We start from the raw sequence: 14,152 nt of genomic DNA, 5'->3' as shown, positions 1-14,152 counted from the left end.
CTATGATATCCTTAGCAAGTGGCTTCTATCCTCAAGGTTGCCTTGTGATCAACAATGGCTGCTAGGGCTCTAGTAATTTCATCAAATTCAAGGTTGAAAAGCACAAAGTGGAAAACACAAAAGGAGTATTTACAAGCTGTCTGTTTCCCTTTGTAGGAGCTTTTCTAAAATTTCCTCCCAACAACTCCATCTATTTTTCATTGGTTTTAGTCACTTGGTTTTAGTCACTTGTTTTAGTCACAGGTTTTAGTCACTTGGCCAAACCTAGAAGCATAATAGGCGAGGAAATATAATTTTCTGGCTAGCTCTGTTATTTCCCCAAATAAATTTGGGGATTTGTACCTAAGAGAGAGAGTCAGAGTGGATATTAAATTGGCAACCAGCAATCTGACATAGCACTTTTCTTCTAATAACTACCCTCCAGTTGAGATGATGTGTGGTTCTAAGAATATATGCTTTTATTGCTATGACAGAATTGAAGTGGATGAAACTGCCTCTAGTTCTTTTATGTCTAGTTACTCAGTGGATACCTGAATCCAGTTATAAAACCTATAAGATTTTATTTGTTCATATTTTCCCTAATGAAAAGAGACAGCAAGTAATAGGATTGTTTTTAGTTTTATTATGATCTTTTTTGCCTTAAATAACTACAACACTCTCTCTCTCTCTCTCTCTCTCTCTCTCTCTATATATATATATATAATATATATATATATATATATATATATGGCTGAGCCAAATTTGAAGTGAAGATATCCAGATTCTTCCCCACTCCACCCCCATCAAGACACTTACTCTACAAAAAGAGAATAATAGAAAGTGAACAGCAGCCATGTCAATGGATAATTCAAGGTGACAAAATGAAGGGAGACCCTAGTATCACCCCAACTCAGATGATATAGCAGGTTAAATGCTGAGCCTTTCCCTGGGCACCTATACCAAGACAGGCTGCTGTCAGAGGACTTCAAAATTGCTAGCTTCAAACAGGGACAAAATCTCAGCATTTCTTGTGAGCTTTTTCACATTTTCACCTCTTTTCTTCATTTATTAACAATGATAAGCAAGCTGTGATGGAGTTGCTCTTTAAAGATAATGATTCAGTTCTTTGTACCTTCCTTTTTTATAAAGCCTGAGCCCTGAGAAAGTCAGCATAAGACCTGCGTGGGTGGTGGGCAACCATCAACTAAGTGTAATTTGAAGGTAATCATAGAACCGTCACCACTTAAGACTATTCACCGCAGAAAAAAAAGGAATCATTTGAGTGATTTCTAAGCTCTTTAAAATAACTTCCCTGAGAAGAAAATTATTTTAATTCAGGCTATTAGTCATTTCTATCTCAATATAAATTAATTACATCAGATATTTCCTGCTTAACACATAAATGAAAAAGTCTCAGGGCTTAGGGGTTTTGAATGAGATGGCAGCGTGAGCACTGAATAGGGAACAGGCAGGAAGCGGGGGCTGCAGAGGAGTTTTGTAGGAAAAAGTAAACAGTAAAAATGGTAGAGTTGGATTGGAGGCTGCATTTGTAGGACTAGGGGGCATGGTAAGTACTTTAGGCAACTAAAAACTAGTGTTAGGGTGCTGAGTGCTTGGAGGGACATAAAAGATGACTCTATTGAAGAAAAAGAAACTGAGAGTGTGAGAGAGAGAGAGTTAAACATGAAATTCTTAGCAATTGCATTGACCCGACTCCCTTCTTTCCTTTTCACCCCAGATAGTTTCTATGAGCAAATCTCATAATTTCTATTTTATTTACTTATTCATTGTTTTTTTTTTTAAATTGTTTTTCACTGTGGCATCAACTTTCTATTCACAAAGAAAAAGCTCCAGTCCATCTTTTAATATTTTTGAAAAATTCCTTACATTACAGAACGAAACTGAAATGTATTAATATTCCACTCTTACATTCCATGACAAACAAACAAAAAATTTCATGAGCCAAAAACAAACAGGGAGAAGCTTATAAAACTATATATGGCAACAAAAAAAATAAAATACCTAGGAATAAACCTAAGGAGACAAAAGACCTGTATGCAGAAAATTATAAGACACTGATGAAAGAAATTAAAGATGATACAAATAGATGGAGAGATATACCACGTTCTTGGTTTGGAAGAATCAACATTGTGAAAATGGCTGTACTACCCAAAGCAATCTACAGATTCAATGCAATCCCTATCAAGCTACCACTGGCATTTTTCACAGAACTACAACAAAAAATTTCACAATTTGTATGGAAACACAAAAGACCCCGAATAGCAAAAGCAATCTTGAGAAAGAAAAACGGAGCTGGAGGAATCAGGCTCCCTGACTTCAGACTATACTACAAAGCTACAGTAATCAAGACAGTATGGTACTGGCACAGAAACAAATACAGATCAGTGGAACAGGATAGAAAGCCCAGAGATAAACCCATGCACATATGGTCACCTTATCTTTGATAAAGGTGGCAGGAATGTACAGTGGAGAAAGGACAGCCTCTTCAATAAGTGGTGCTGGGAAAATTGGACAGCTACATGTAAAAGAATGAAATTAGAACAGTCCCTAACACCATACACAAAAAAAAACTTAAAATGGATTAAAGACCTAAATGTAAGGCCAGACATAGTAAAACTCTTAGAGGAAAACATAGGCAGAACACTGTATGACATAAATCACAGCAAGATCCTTTTTGACCCATCTCCTAGAGAAATGGAAATAAAAACAAAAATAAACAAATGGGACCTAATGAAACTTAAAAGCTTTTGCACAGCAAAGGAAACCATAAGCAAGACGAAAAGACAACCCTCGGAATGGGAGAAAATATTCGCAAATGAAGCAACTGACAAAGGATTAATTTCCAAAATATACCAGCAGCTCATACAGCTCAATAACAAAAAAACAAACAACCCAATCCAAAAATGGGCAGAAGACCTAAATAGACATTTCTCCAAAGAAGATATACAGATTGCCAACAGACACATGAAGGAATGCTCAACATCATTAATCATTAGAGAAGTGCAAATCAAAACTACAATGAGATATCATCTCACACCGGTCAGAATGGCCATCATCAAAAAATCTACAAACAATAAATGCTGGAGAGGGTGTGGAGAAAAGGGAACACTCTTGCACTGCTGGTGGGAATGTGAATTGGTTCAGCCACTGTGGAGAACAGTATGGAGGTTCCTTAAAAAAGTACAAATAGAACTACCATATGACCCAGCAATCCCACTACTGGGCATATACCCTGAGAACACCATAATTCAAAAGGAGTCATGTACCAAAATGTTCATTGCAGCTCTATTTACAATAGCCCGGAGATGGAAGCAACCTAAGTGTCCATCAACAGATGAATGGATAAAGAAGATGTGGCACATATAAACAATGGGATATTATTCAGCCATAAAAAGGAACGAAACTGGTTTCTTTGTAGTGGGGTGGATGGACCTAGAGACTGTTATACAGAGTGAAAAGTCAGAAAGAGAATAACAAATACCATATGCTAACACATATATATGGTATCTTTAAAAAAAATGGTCATGAAGAACCTAGGGGCAAGACGGGAATAAAGATGCAGACCTACTAGAGAATGGACTTGAGGACACGGGGAGGGGGAAGGGTAAGCTGGGACGAAGTGAGAGAGTGGCATGGACATATATACACTACCAAACATAAAATAGCTAGCTAGTGGGAAGCAGCCGCATAGCACAGGGAGATCAGCTCGGTGCTTTGTGACCACCTGGAGGGGTGGGATAGGGAGGGTGGGAGGGAGGGAGACACAAGAGGGAAGAGATATGGGAACATATGTATATGTATAACTGATTCAATTTGTTATAAAGCAGAAACTAACACACCATTGTAAAGCAATTATACTCCAATAAAGATGTTAAAAAAAAACTATATATGGATCTCATCACTAACAGCTGAACAGAGAAAGGAATTAAAACACTTTAATTAAAAAATCACGAGTGGATGATAAAGTGTGTAGAAACTGAAAATTTACAAACTATTTAAAACCTGGAATCACTGACTGTTCCAAAATTACACAGATGGATCATGGGTTGTGGTGAACAGCAGAAAGGGATTATGGATGAATCTGCGTTGTTCTATCTGATCCCCATGCTACCCGTCTCCGAGGAATATGCAGTAGCTTGCATCTGCCAATCCCAAACTTCTAATTTATCCACCCCGCCACACTTTCCCCTTTGGTAACCATAAGTTTGTTTTCTACGTCTGTGAGTCTGTTTCTGTTTTGTAAATAGATTCATTTGTATTATATTTTAGCTTCCACATATGTGACATCATATTATATTTACATTTCTCTGACTTCACTAAGTATGATAATCTCTAGGTCCATCCATGTTGCTGCAAATGGCATTATTTCATTCTTTTTTATAATATTCCATTGTATATATGTACCATATCTTTATCCATTCATCTGTTGGTGGACATTTAGGTTGCTTCCATGTTTTGGCTATTGTAAATAGTGCTGCTTTGAACACTGGGATGCATGTATCTTTTTGAATTAGAGTTTTCTCCATTATAATCTCTGATTAAAATAGACTCAAAATCTGACCATTTCTCTGTATTTCCATCATTACCACCTTTTTCTCCTGGATTATTGCAAAAGCCTGCTCATCGGTCTCCTGTTTCCTTCATTGTCCCCCACAAAGCAAACAGAACATTTCTTTTAAAAGAAAATCCAGGGAGGGACTTCCCTGGTAGCCCAGTGGTTAAGACTCTCCGCTCCCAATGCAGGAGGCCCAGGTTCAATCCCTGTTCAGGTAGCTAGATCCTGCATGCCATAACTAAGAGCCCACATGCCACAACTAAAAGATCCTGCATGCCTCTGCTAAAGATCCCGCATGCTGCAACTAAGACCCGGCACAGCCAAATAGATAGATAGATAGATAAATAAATAAATATTTTTCAAAAGATTCAGGGAGTTCCCTGGTGGTTCAGTGGTTAGGACTTGGTGCTGTCACTGCCCTGGCGTGGCAAAAAAAAAAAAAAAAAATCAGATCATCACACTCTGCTTAGAACTTTCTGATGGCTTCGTTTGTCTTTCAGAAGCAAATCCTAACCATGGTCTCTGAGACTGGCCCCTGCATCGCTCTTGACTTCATCTCCCAACTCTTTCCCTGGGTCATTCTACTCCAGGCACTCTGGCCTCCTTGCTGGACCTCTAATATGCCAACAGCTCCTGTTTTCTGGGCCTTTGCATTTATGATTCCCTCTCCCTAGAATGATCCTCCTTCAGAAATCTTCATTCACTCACTTCCTCACTTGATTCATATCTCTGCTTATAGGTCAACTTTTTATTGGACTTTCCCTGAACACCTGATCCAAAAAGGCACTAGCACCCCACATTATAACAGGCCATCTTTTTACCCTGCCATATGTTTCCTCGTAGAACTTATCAGAACTAGACATGTATATTTGCTTATTGATTCATTGCCTACATTTTCTCACTGGACAGCTTGTTGCCTGAGAGCAGATTCTACGCCTGATTCATTCTCTGCTACACAGAGAGCACCTAGAAAGTGCCTGGCACATAACAGTGGATCAATAAATTTTTGTTGGCTGACTGTATAAATTGCATGAGGCCTCCAAAAGGTTCTAGGAAATCTTAGAGAAAAAGTTGAGATAGTCTTACTACAAATGGAGTACATGCTCAGCATCTTCTACAGTCAGAAGCTGAATGCTTTTGTTCTGACACAAGAGTTGATGCTGCTTTGCTGAATCTCTGAGATAAACGTCTCCATGCACATTTAAAATGCTGACTATCATAGATCTCTTGAAAAATACTTCCATGCAATTACCTATAGTCTTTCCTGGGACAATTATCAAATGTGCTTATTAACATAAAAGTTATATTTCTGTTAAACATTTTGCTTTGGCTGTGATCATTTTGATTATACGAGGTCATAAATTTGTTCCAGACAAATCCCTTTTCAACCTCATTAATATTTGTGTTCATATATGACACACTTTTTTTTTTGCGGTACGCGGGCCTCTAACTGTTGTGGCCTCTCCCGTTGCGGAGCACAGGCTCCGGACGCGCAGGCTCAGTGGCCATGGCTCACGGGCCCAGCCGCTCTGCAGCATGTGGGATCTTCCCGGACCGGGGCATGAACCCGTGTCCCCTGCATCAGCAGGCGGACTCTCAACCACTGCGCCACCAGGGAAGCCCTATAACACACTTTTAATTTGTGGAGTTCTGAAGTTTCCTAGATACTTAATATGGTTCTGACCCATTTAAGGTTATACAGTAAGTTCCCTACATACGAACAAGTTCTGTTCCAAGAGTGCATCCTTAAGTCCAATTTGTTTGTAAGTCCAAGAAAGTTAGCCTAGGTACCCAGCTAACACAATCGGCTATATAGGACTGTACTGTAATAGATTTATAATACTTTTCACACAGATAATACATACAAACAAACAAACACAAAAAGTAAACATTTTTAAACTTACAGTACAGTACCTTGAAAAGTACAGTACAACAGCTGGCATCCAGGGGCTGGCATCGAGTGAACAGGGAAGAAGAGTTACTGACTGGAGGAGGGAGAGGAGGTGGGAGATGGTAGAGCTGAAGGATCGTCAGCAATAGGGGCCGGAGGGCAAGCTGCAATTTCACTCACGCCTGACGCTGATGGCACAGGCTCTGGTTCCTTGCTGGATTCAGTTCTATCTAGCCTCTTTTCTCGTCATAGATGATACGGTAGCAGTGGATTGCATTCTGAATGGCTGCTGCAGCCTTCGTGTACCATTCTAAATTCGAGTCCTATGCCTCAGAAACTAACAGTGCCTCCTCAAATAAAGAAAATCCCCTTGCCATTTCCTGCGTCGTGACTCTCTTCGGTTCTTCAGTTACTTCTTCCTCTTGTCTTTGTCCTTTCTCTGGGCACACTTGCATCTTTGAAAGTTCGCAACTTGAATGATCGTATGTAGGGGACTTACTGTAATTTATTTTGTAGTCTTTGTAACTATAAATTCTCCCAGCTTGGTTAATATTTTCATTTGAGTGTGGGTTTAGTTTGAATCCTACTTTGCACAGACTATCTTGTGATGGCTTTGTAATGTGTCAACTTGCCTAGACTGAACTCCATTTCCCAGAATTCATCCTCTTGTTTGTTTGTAGCTAAGGTCAGCTGCAAACGAGATTCGTGGGAGATTTGGAGGCTGGAAGGGAAGCAATGGCCACTTAGGTTCACTCATGTTGGTGCTAATTTGCTGACTCACATCATTGGTGTGAAGCAGCAGCTGGGCCTGCAAATGCTCTACCTTCCTCTGATCCTCCTTTGGCTTCTTCAACTCCTAGGCCAGGTGTAGGTATTTAGCTCTGTGACAAAGAGCCCCACTTCTGCTGGATACCCTCATTGCCAAGGTCAGTGGCCACAATAATTGACACAGGTTTTAGCCCTTCCCCATGGGGCTCCAGCTGAAGAGTGTAGGTTCCAGTCTGCTTATAATCTTCCCTTCCTAACTGCCTTCCTTATGGATTTGAAGCCCTAGCATCATATTTGGAGAAAACAGCCTTACAGAGACTGCTTAACCAGCTCCCACAACCACATAAGGCCAACTCCATTTAACAAATCTCTCTCAGATAAATAGAGATAGGTGATAGATAGATAGACAGACAGATAGATCGATAGGTAGATGATAGAGATATAGATCCTAGTTGTTCTACTTCTCTAATTAAACTCTAACCAATACAGATTTTGCTACAAAGAGTAATTCCAGAGAAATAGAATCTTGAGAATGAGTTTTCTTTTCTAGAAAAGGTTTTCTAATCTTGTTAGGTTTAAAGTCACTAGTGAGGGACTTCCCTGGTGGTGCAGTGGTTAAGAATCCACCTGCCAATGCAGGGGACACGGGTTTGAGCCCTGGTCCGGGAAGATCCCACATGCTGTGGAGCAACTAAGTCCATGCGCCACAACTAGAGAAAAGCCCGCGCAAAACAACGAAGACCCAATGCAGCCAAAAATAAATAAATAAATAAATTTATTTTTAAAAAGAAAAGAAAAAGTCACTAGTGAGTCTATTTTAAGTGGTAAGGAGGGTACTAGTAGTCAGTGGCATGATGTGGCACTAGAGATACATAAAATATCACCATTGGATAATCCTAGTCAAATACTTATGGAAGGCAAGGTTCTAGTTGCCCATGTATTAGATGTCTTAGAACATCTTAGTCAAACTAAGGAGTGTAATGGAATTGGCTGGTTGCTCCTAACTGTGCTGCAGAAAGTAGGGAAAGTATGACCTCAGGGATTTGAATTCCCAGCTTAATGTCCACAGAAAGGACCTGCAAGCTTCTATGTGTGGACTGAGAGAAATTAGTATCTTCTGTAGCCAAAGGGCCAAGATTTCTGAAAACCAGACCCAGAGTCTCTCCCTTCCTGTGGCTGAATTACGCAAACCAAATTCTCAACCTTGAGGCACCTCTATTAATAAAGTTAGGGCATTGACTGGGAAAGAGTGAGATCCTGAAAAATCGGAATGGTGGGGTGGGGGGTGGGATGAATTGGGAAATTGGGGTTGACATATATATACTAATATGTATAAAATAGATAACTAATAAGAACCTGCTGTATAAAAAAAATTTAATTAAAAAAATTTGGAATGGGGACCTATGGGAAGATCCTGATAAAGCTGGCGACATTTAACCTTGAAGTTCTGCTGCGCCTTCTTTGCCCATAGAAGCAGCCCTTCCACCCCTTCCTGAACAGTTAGCCTTTCTTTGTGCAAAAAAGCTGTAATGGCCTCCGCTGCCTGCAAGGCACTGTTGATCCTCTTCAGAACCTACATCCACCACTCTGCTCTGCTTTTAGACCTGTAACTAGACTCAAGTCCCAGCAGGCCCCAAAGAGTGAGGTACAAAGTTCAACCCATGAGGATCTGCTGTGCATACCAAAAGAATTGCATGATTTATGTTAATATATATGGTCAGAAACCTGGGGAATATATGTGGGAATCAATCTTTTTTTTTTTTTACATCTTTATTGGGGCATAATTGCTTTACAATGGTGTGTTAGTTTCTGCTTTATAACAAAGTGAATCAGTTATACATATACATATGTTCCCATATCTCTTCCCTCTTGCGTCTCTCTCCGTCCCACCCGCCCTATCTCACCCCCCCTATCCAACCCCTCCAGGCGGTCACAAAGCACCGAGCTGATCTCCCTGTGCTATGCGGCTGCTTCCCACTAGCTATCTAACTTAGGTTTGTTAGTGTGTATATGTCCATGACTCTCTCTCGCCCTGTCACAGCTCACCCTTCCCCCTCCCCATATCCTCATGTCTGTTCTCCAGTAGGTCTGTGTCTTTATTCCTATCTTACCCCTAGGTTCTTCATGACATTTTTTTCTTAAATTCCATATGTATGTGTTAGCATACGGTATTTGTCTTTCTCTTTCTGACTTACTTCACTCTGTATGACAGACTCTCGGTCTATCCACCTCATTACAAATAGCTCAATTTCGTTTCTTTTTATGGCTGAGTAATATTCCATTGTATATATGTGCCACATCTTCTTTATACATTCATCCGATGATGGACACTTAGGTTGTTTCCATCTCCAGGCTATTGTAAATAGAGCTGCAATGAACATTTTGGTACATGACTCTTTTTGAATTTTGGTTTTCTCAGGGTATATGCCCAGTAGTGGGATTGCTGGGTCATATGGTAGTTCTATTTGTAGTTTTTTAAGGACCCTCCATACTGTTCTCCATAGTGGCTGAACCAATTCACATTCCCACCAGCAGTGCAAGAGTGTTCCCTTTTCTCCACACCCTCTCCAGCATTTATTGTTTCTAGATTTTTTGATGATGGCCATTCTGACTGGTGTGAGATGATATCTCATTGTAGTTTTGATATGCATTTCTATAATGATTAATGATGTTGAGCATTCTTTCATGTGTTTGTTGGCAGTCTGTATATCTTCTCTGGAGAAATGTCTCTTTAGGTCTTCTGCCCATTTTTGGATTGGGCTGTTTGTTTTTTTGTTATTGAGCTGCATGAGCTGCTTGTAAATTTTGGAGATTAATCCTCTGTCAGTTGCTTCATTTGCAAATATTTTCTTCCATTCTGAGGGTTGTCTTTTGGTCTTGTTTATGGTTTCCTTTGCTGTGCAAAAGCTTTGAAGTTTCATTAGGTCCCATTTGTTTATTTTTGTTTTTGTTTCCATTTCTCTAGGAGGTGGGTCAGAAAGGATCTTGCTGTGATTTATGTCATAGAGTGTTCTGCCTATGTTTTCCTCTAAGACTTTGATAGTTTCTGGCCTTACATTTAGGTCTTTAATCCATTTTGAGCTTATTTTTGTGTATGGTGTTAGGGAGTGATCTAATCTCATACTTTTACATGTACCTGTCCAGTTTTCCCAGCACCACTTATTGAAGAGGCTGTTCTTTCTCCACTGTACATTCCTGCCACCTTTATCAAAGATAAGGTGTCCATATGTGCGTGGGTTTATCTCTTGGCTTTCTATCCTGTTCCATTGATCTTTCTGTTTTTGTGCCAGTACCATACTGTCTTGATACTGTAGCTTTGTAGTATAGTCTGAAGTCAGGAAGCCTGATTCCTCCAGCTCCGTTTTTCATTCTCAAGATTGCTTTGGCGATTCGGGGTCTTTTGTGTTTCCATACAAATTGTGAAATTTTTTGTTCGAGTTCTGTGAAAAATGCCAGTGGTAGTTTGATAGGGATTGCATTGAATCTGTAGATTGCTTTGGGTAGTAGAGTCATTTTCACAATGTTGATTCTTCCAATCCAAGAAGGACATGGTCTATCTCTCCATCTATTTGTATCATCTTTAATTTCTTTCATCAGTGTCATAATTTTCTGCATACAGCTCTTTTGTCTCCTTAGGTAGGTTTATTCCTAGATATTTTATTCTTTTTGTTGCAGTGGTAAATGGGAGTGTTTTCTTGATTTCACGTTCAGATTTTTCATCATTAGTGTATAGGAATGCCAGAGATTTCTGTGCATTAATTCTGTATCCTGCAACTTTACCAAATTCATTGATTAGCTCTAGTAATTTTCTGGTAGCAGCTTTAAGATTCTCTATGTATAGTATCATGTCATCTGCAAACAGTGACAGCTTTACTTCTTTTCCGATTTGGATTCCTTTTATTTCCTTTTCTTCTCTGATTGCTGTGGCTAAAACTTCCAAAACTATGTTGAATAAGAGTGGTGAGAGTGGACAACCTTGTCTTGTTCCTGATCTTAGTGGAAATGCTTTCAGTTTTTCACCATTGAGGATGTTGGCTGTGGGTTTGTCATATATGGCCTTTATTATGTTGAGGAAAGTTCCCTCTATGCCTACTTTCTGCAGGGTTTTTATCATAAATGGGTGTTGAATTTTGTCAAAAGCTTTCTTTGCATCTGTTGAGATGATCATAGGGTTTTTCTCCTTCAATTTGTTAATATGATGCATCACATTGATTGATTTGCGTATATTGAAGAATCCTTGCATTCCTGAAATAAATGCCACTTGATCATGGTGTATGATCCTTTTAATGTGCTGTTGGATTCTGTTTGCTAGTATTTTGTTGAGGACTCTGCATCTATGTTCATCAGTGATATTGGCCTGTAGTTTTCTTTCTTTGTGACATCCTTGTCTGGTTTTGGTATCAAGGTGATGGTGGCCTCGTAGAATGAGTTTGGGAGTATTCCTCCCGCTGCTATATTTTGGAAGAGTTTGAGAAGGACAGTTGATAGCTCTTCTCTAAATGTTTCCTAGAATTCGCCTGTGAAGCCATCTGGTCCTGGGCTTTTGTTTGTTGGAAGGTTTTAATCACAGTTTCAATTTCAGTGCTTGTGATTGATCTGTTCATATTTTCTATTTCTTCCTGATTCAGTCTTGGCAGTTTGTGCATTTCTAAGAATTTGTCCATTTCTTCCAGGTTGTCCATTTTATTGGCATAGAGTTGCTTGTAGTAATCTCTCATGATCTTTTGCATTCTGCAGTGTCAGTTGTTACTTTTCCTTTTTCATTTCTAATTCTATTGATTTGAGTCTTCTCCCTTTTTTTCTTGATGATTCTGGCTAATGGTTTATCTATTTTGTTTATCTTCTCAAAGAACCAGCTTTTAGTTTTATTGATCTTTGCTATCGTTTCCTTCACTTGTTTTTCATTTATTTCTGATCTGATCTTTATGATTTCTTTCCTTCTGCTAACTTCGGGGTGCTTTTGTTCTTCTTTCTCTAATTGCTTTAGTTGCAAGGTTAGGTTGTTTATTCGAGATGTTTCCTGTTTCTTAAGGTAGGATTCTATTGCTACAAACTTCCCCCTTAGAACTGCTTTTGCTGCATCCCATAGGTTTTGGGTCGTCGTGTCTCCATTGTCATTTGTTTCTAGGTATTTTTTGATTTCCTCTTTGATTTCTTCAGTGATCACTTCTTTATTAAGTAGTGTATTGTTTAGCCTCCATGTGTTTGTAGTTTTTACAGATCTTTTCCTGTAATTGATATCTAGTCTCATAGCATAGTGGTCGGAAAAGATACTTGATACAATTTCAATTTTCTTAAATTTACCAAGGCTTGATTTGTGACCCAAGACATGATCTATCCTGGAGAATGTTCCATGAGCACTTGAGAAAACTGTATTCTGTTGTTTTTGGATGGAGTGTCCTATAAATATCAATTAAGTCCATCTTGTTTAATGTATCATTTAAAGCTTGTGTTTCCTTATTTACTTTCATTTTGGATGATCTGTCCATTGCTGAAAGTGGGGTGTTAAAGTCCCCTAATATGAATGTGTTACTGTTGATTTCCCCTGTTATGGCTGTTAGTATTTGCCTTATGTATTGAGGTGCTCCTATGTTGGGTGCATAAATATTTACAATTGGTATATCTTCTTCTTGGATCGATCCCTTGATCATTATGTAGTGTCCTTCTTTGTCTCTTCTAATAGTCTTTATTTTAAAGTCTATTTTGTCTGATATGAGAATTGCTACTCCAGCTTTCTTTTGGTTTCCATTTGCATGGAATATCTTTTTCCATCCCCTTACTTTCAGTCTGTATGTGTCTCTAGGTCTGAAGTGGGTCTCTTGCAGACAGCATATATATGGGTCTTGTTTTTGTATCCATTCAGCGAATCTGTGTCTTTTGGTGTGAGCATTTAGTCCATTTACATTTAAGGTAATTATCGATATGTATGTTCCTATTCCCATTTTCTAAATTGTTTTGGGTTCATTATTGTAGGTCTTTTCCTTCTCTTGTGTTTCTTGCCTAGAGAAGTTCCTTTAGCATTTGTTGTAAAGCTGGTTTGGTGGTGCTGAACTCTCTCAGCTTTTGCTTGTCTGTAAAGCAAAAGCTTCTCCATCAAATGTGAATGAGATCCTTGCTGGGTGGAGTAATCTTGGTTGCAGGTTTTTTTCCTTTATCACTTTAAATATGTCCTACCACTCCCTTATGGCTTGCAAAGTTTCTGCTGAAAGATCAGCTGTTAACCTTATGGGGATTCCCTTGTGTGTTATTTGTTGTTTTTCCATTGCTGCTTTTAATATGCTTTCTTTGTATTTAATTTTTGACAGTTTGATTAATATGTGTCTTGGCGTATTTCTCCTTGGATTTACCCTGTACGGGACTCTCTGTGCTTCCTGGACTTGATTAACTATTTCCTTTCCCATATTAGGGATGTTTTCAACTGTAATCTCTTCAAATGTTTTCTCAGTCCCTTTCTTTTTCTCTTCTGCTTCTGGAACCCCTATAATTCGAATGTTGGTGCATTTAATGTTGTCCCAGAGGTCTCTGAGACTGTCCTCAGTTCTTGTCATTCTTTTTTCTTTATTCTGCTCTGCAGTAGTTATTTCCACTATTTTACCTTCCAGGTCACTTATCCATTCTTCTGCCTCAGTTATTCTGCTATTGATCCCATCTAGAGTATTTTTCAGTTCATTTATTGTATTGTTCATCGTTGTTTGTTTCCTCTTTAGTTCTTCTAGGTCCTTGTTAAATGTTTCTTGTATTTTGTCTATTCTATTTCCAAGATTTTGGATCATCTTTATCATTATTCTGAATTCTTTTTCAGGTAGACTGCCTATTTCCTCTTCATTTGTTAGGTCTGGTGCGTTTTTATCTTGCTCCTTCATCTGCTGTGTGTTTTTCTGTCTTCTCATTTTGCTTATCTTACTGTGTTTGGTGTTTCCTTTTTGTAGGCTGCAGGT

General features: G+C 39.0%; 1 long non-coding RNA gene across 1 annotated transcript in view; it reads right to left on the bottom strand.

Moving 5' to 3' along the window:
- Window positions 1-14,152, bottom strand: part of LOC137217177 (uncharacterized) — a 185,128-nt gene that overhangs the window by 862 nt on the left and 170,114 nt on the right. The window lies entirely within an intron of this gene.

The sequence above is a fragment of the Pseudorca crassidens genome, chromosome X (assembly GCF_039906515.1).
Source record: "Pseudorca crassidens isolate mPseCra1 chromosome X, mPseCra1.hap1, whole genome shotgun sequence".
NCBI lineage: Eukaryota > Metazoa > Chordata > Mammalia > Artiodactyla > Delphinidae > Pseudorca > Pseudorca crassidens.
This window is presented reverse-complemented; position numbering and strand designations above follow the sequence as displayed.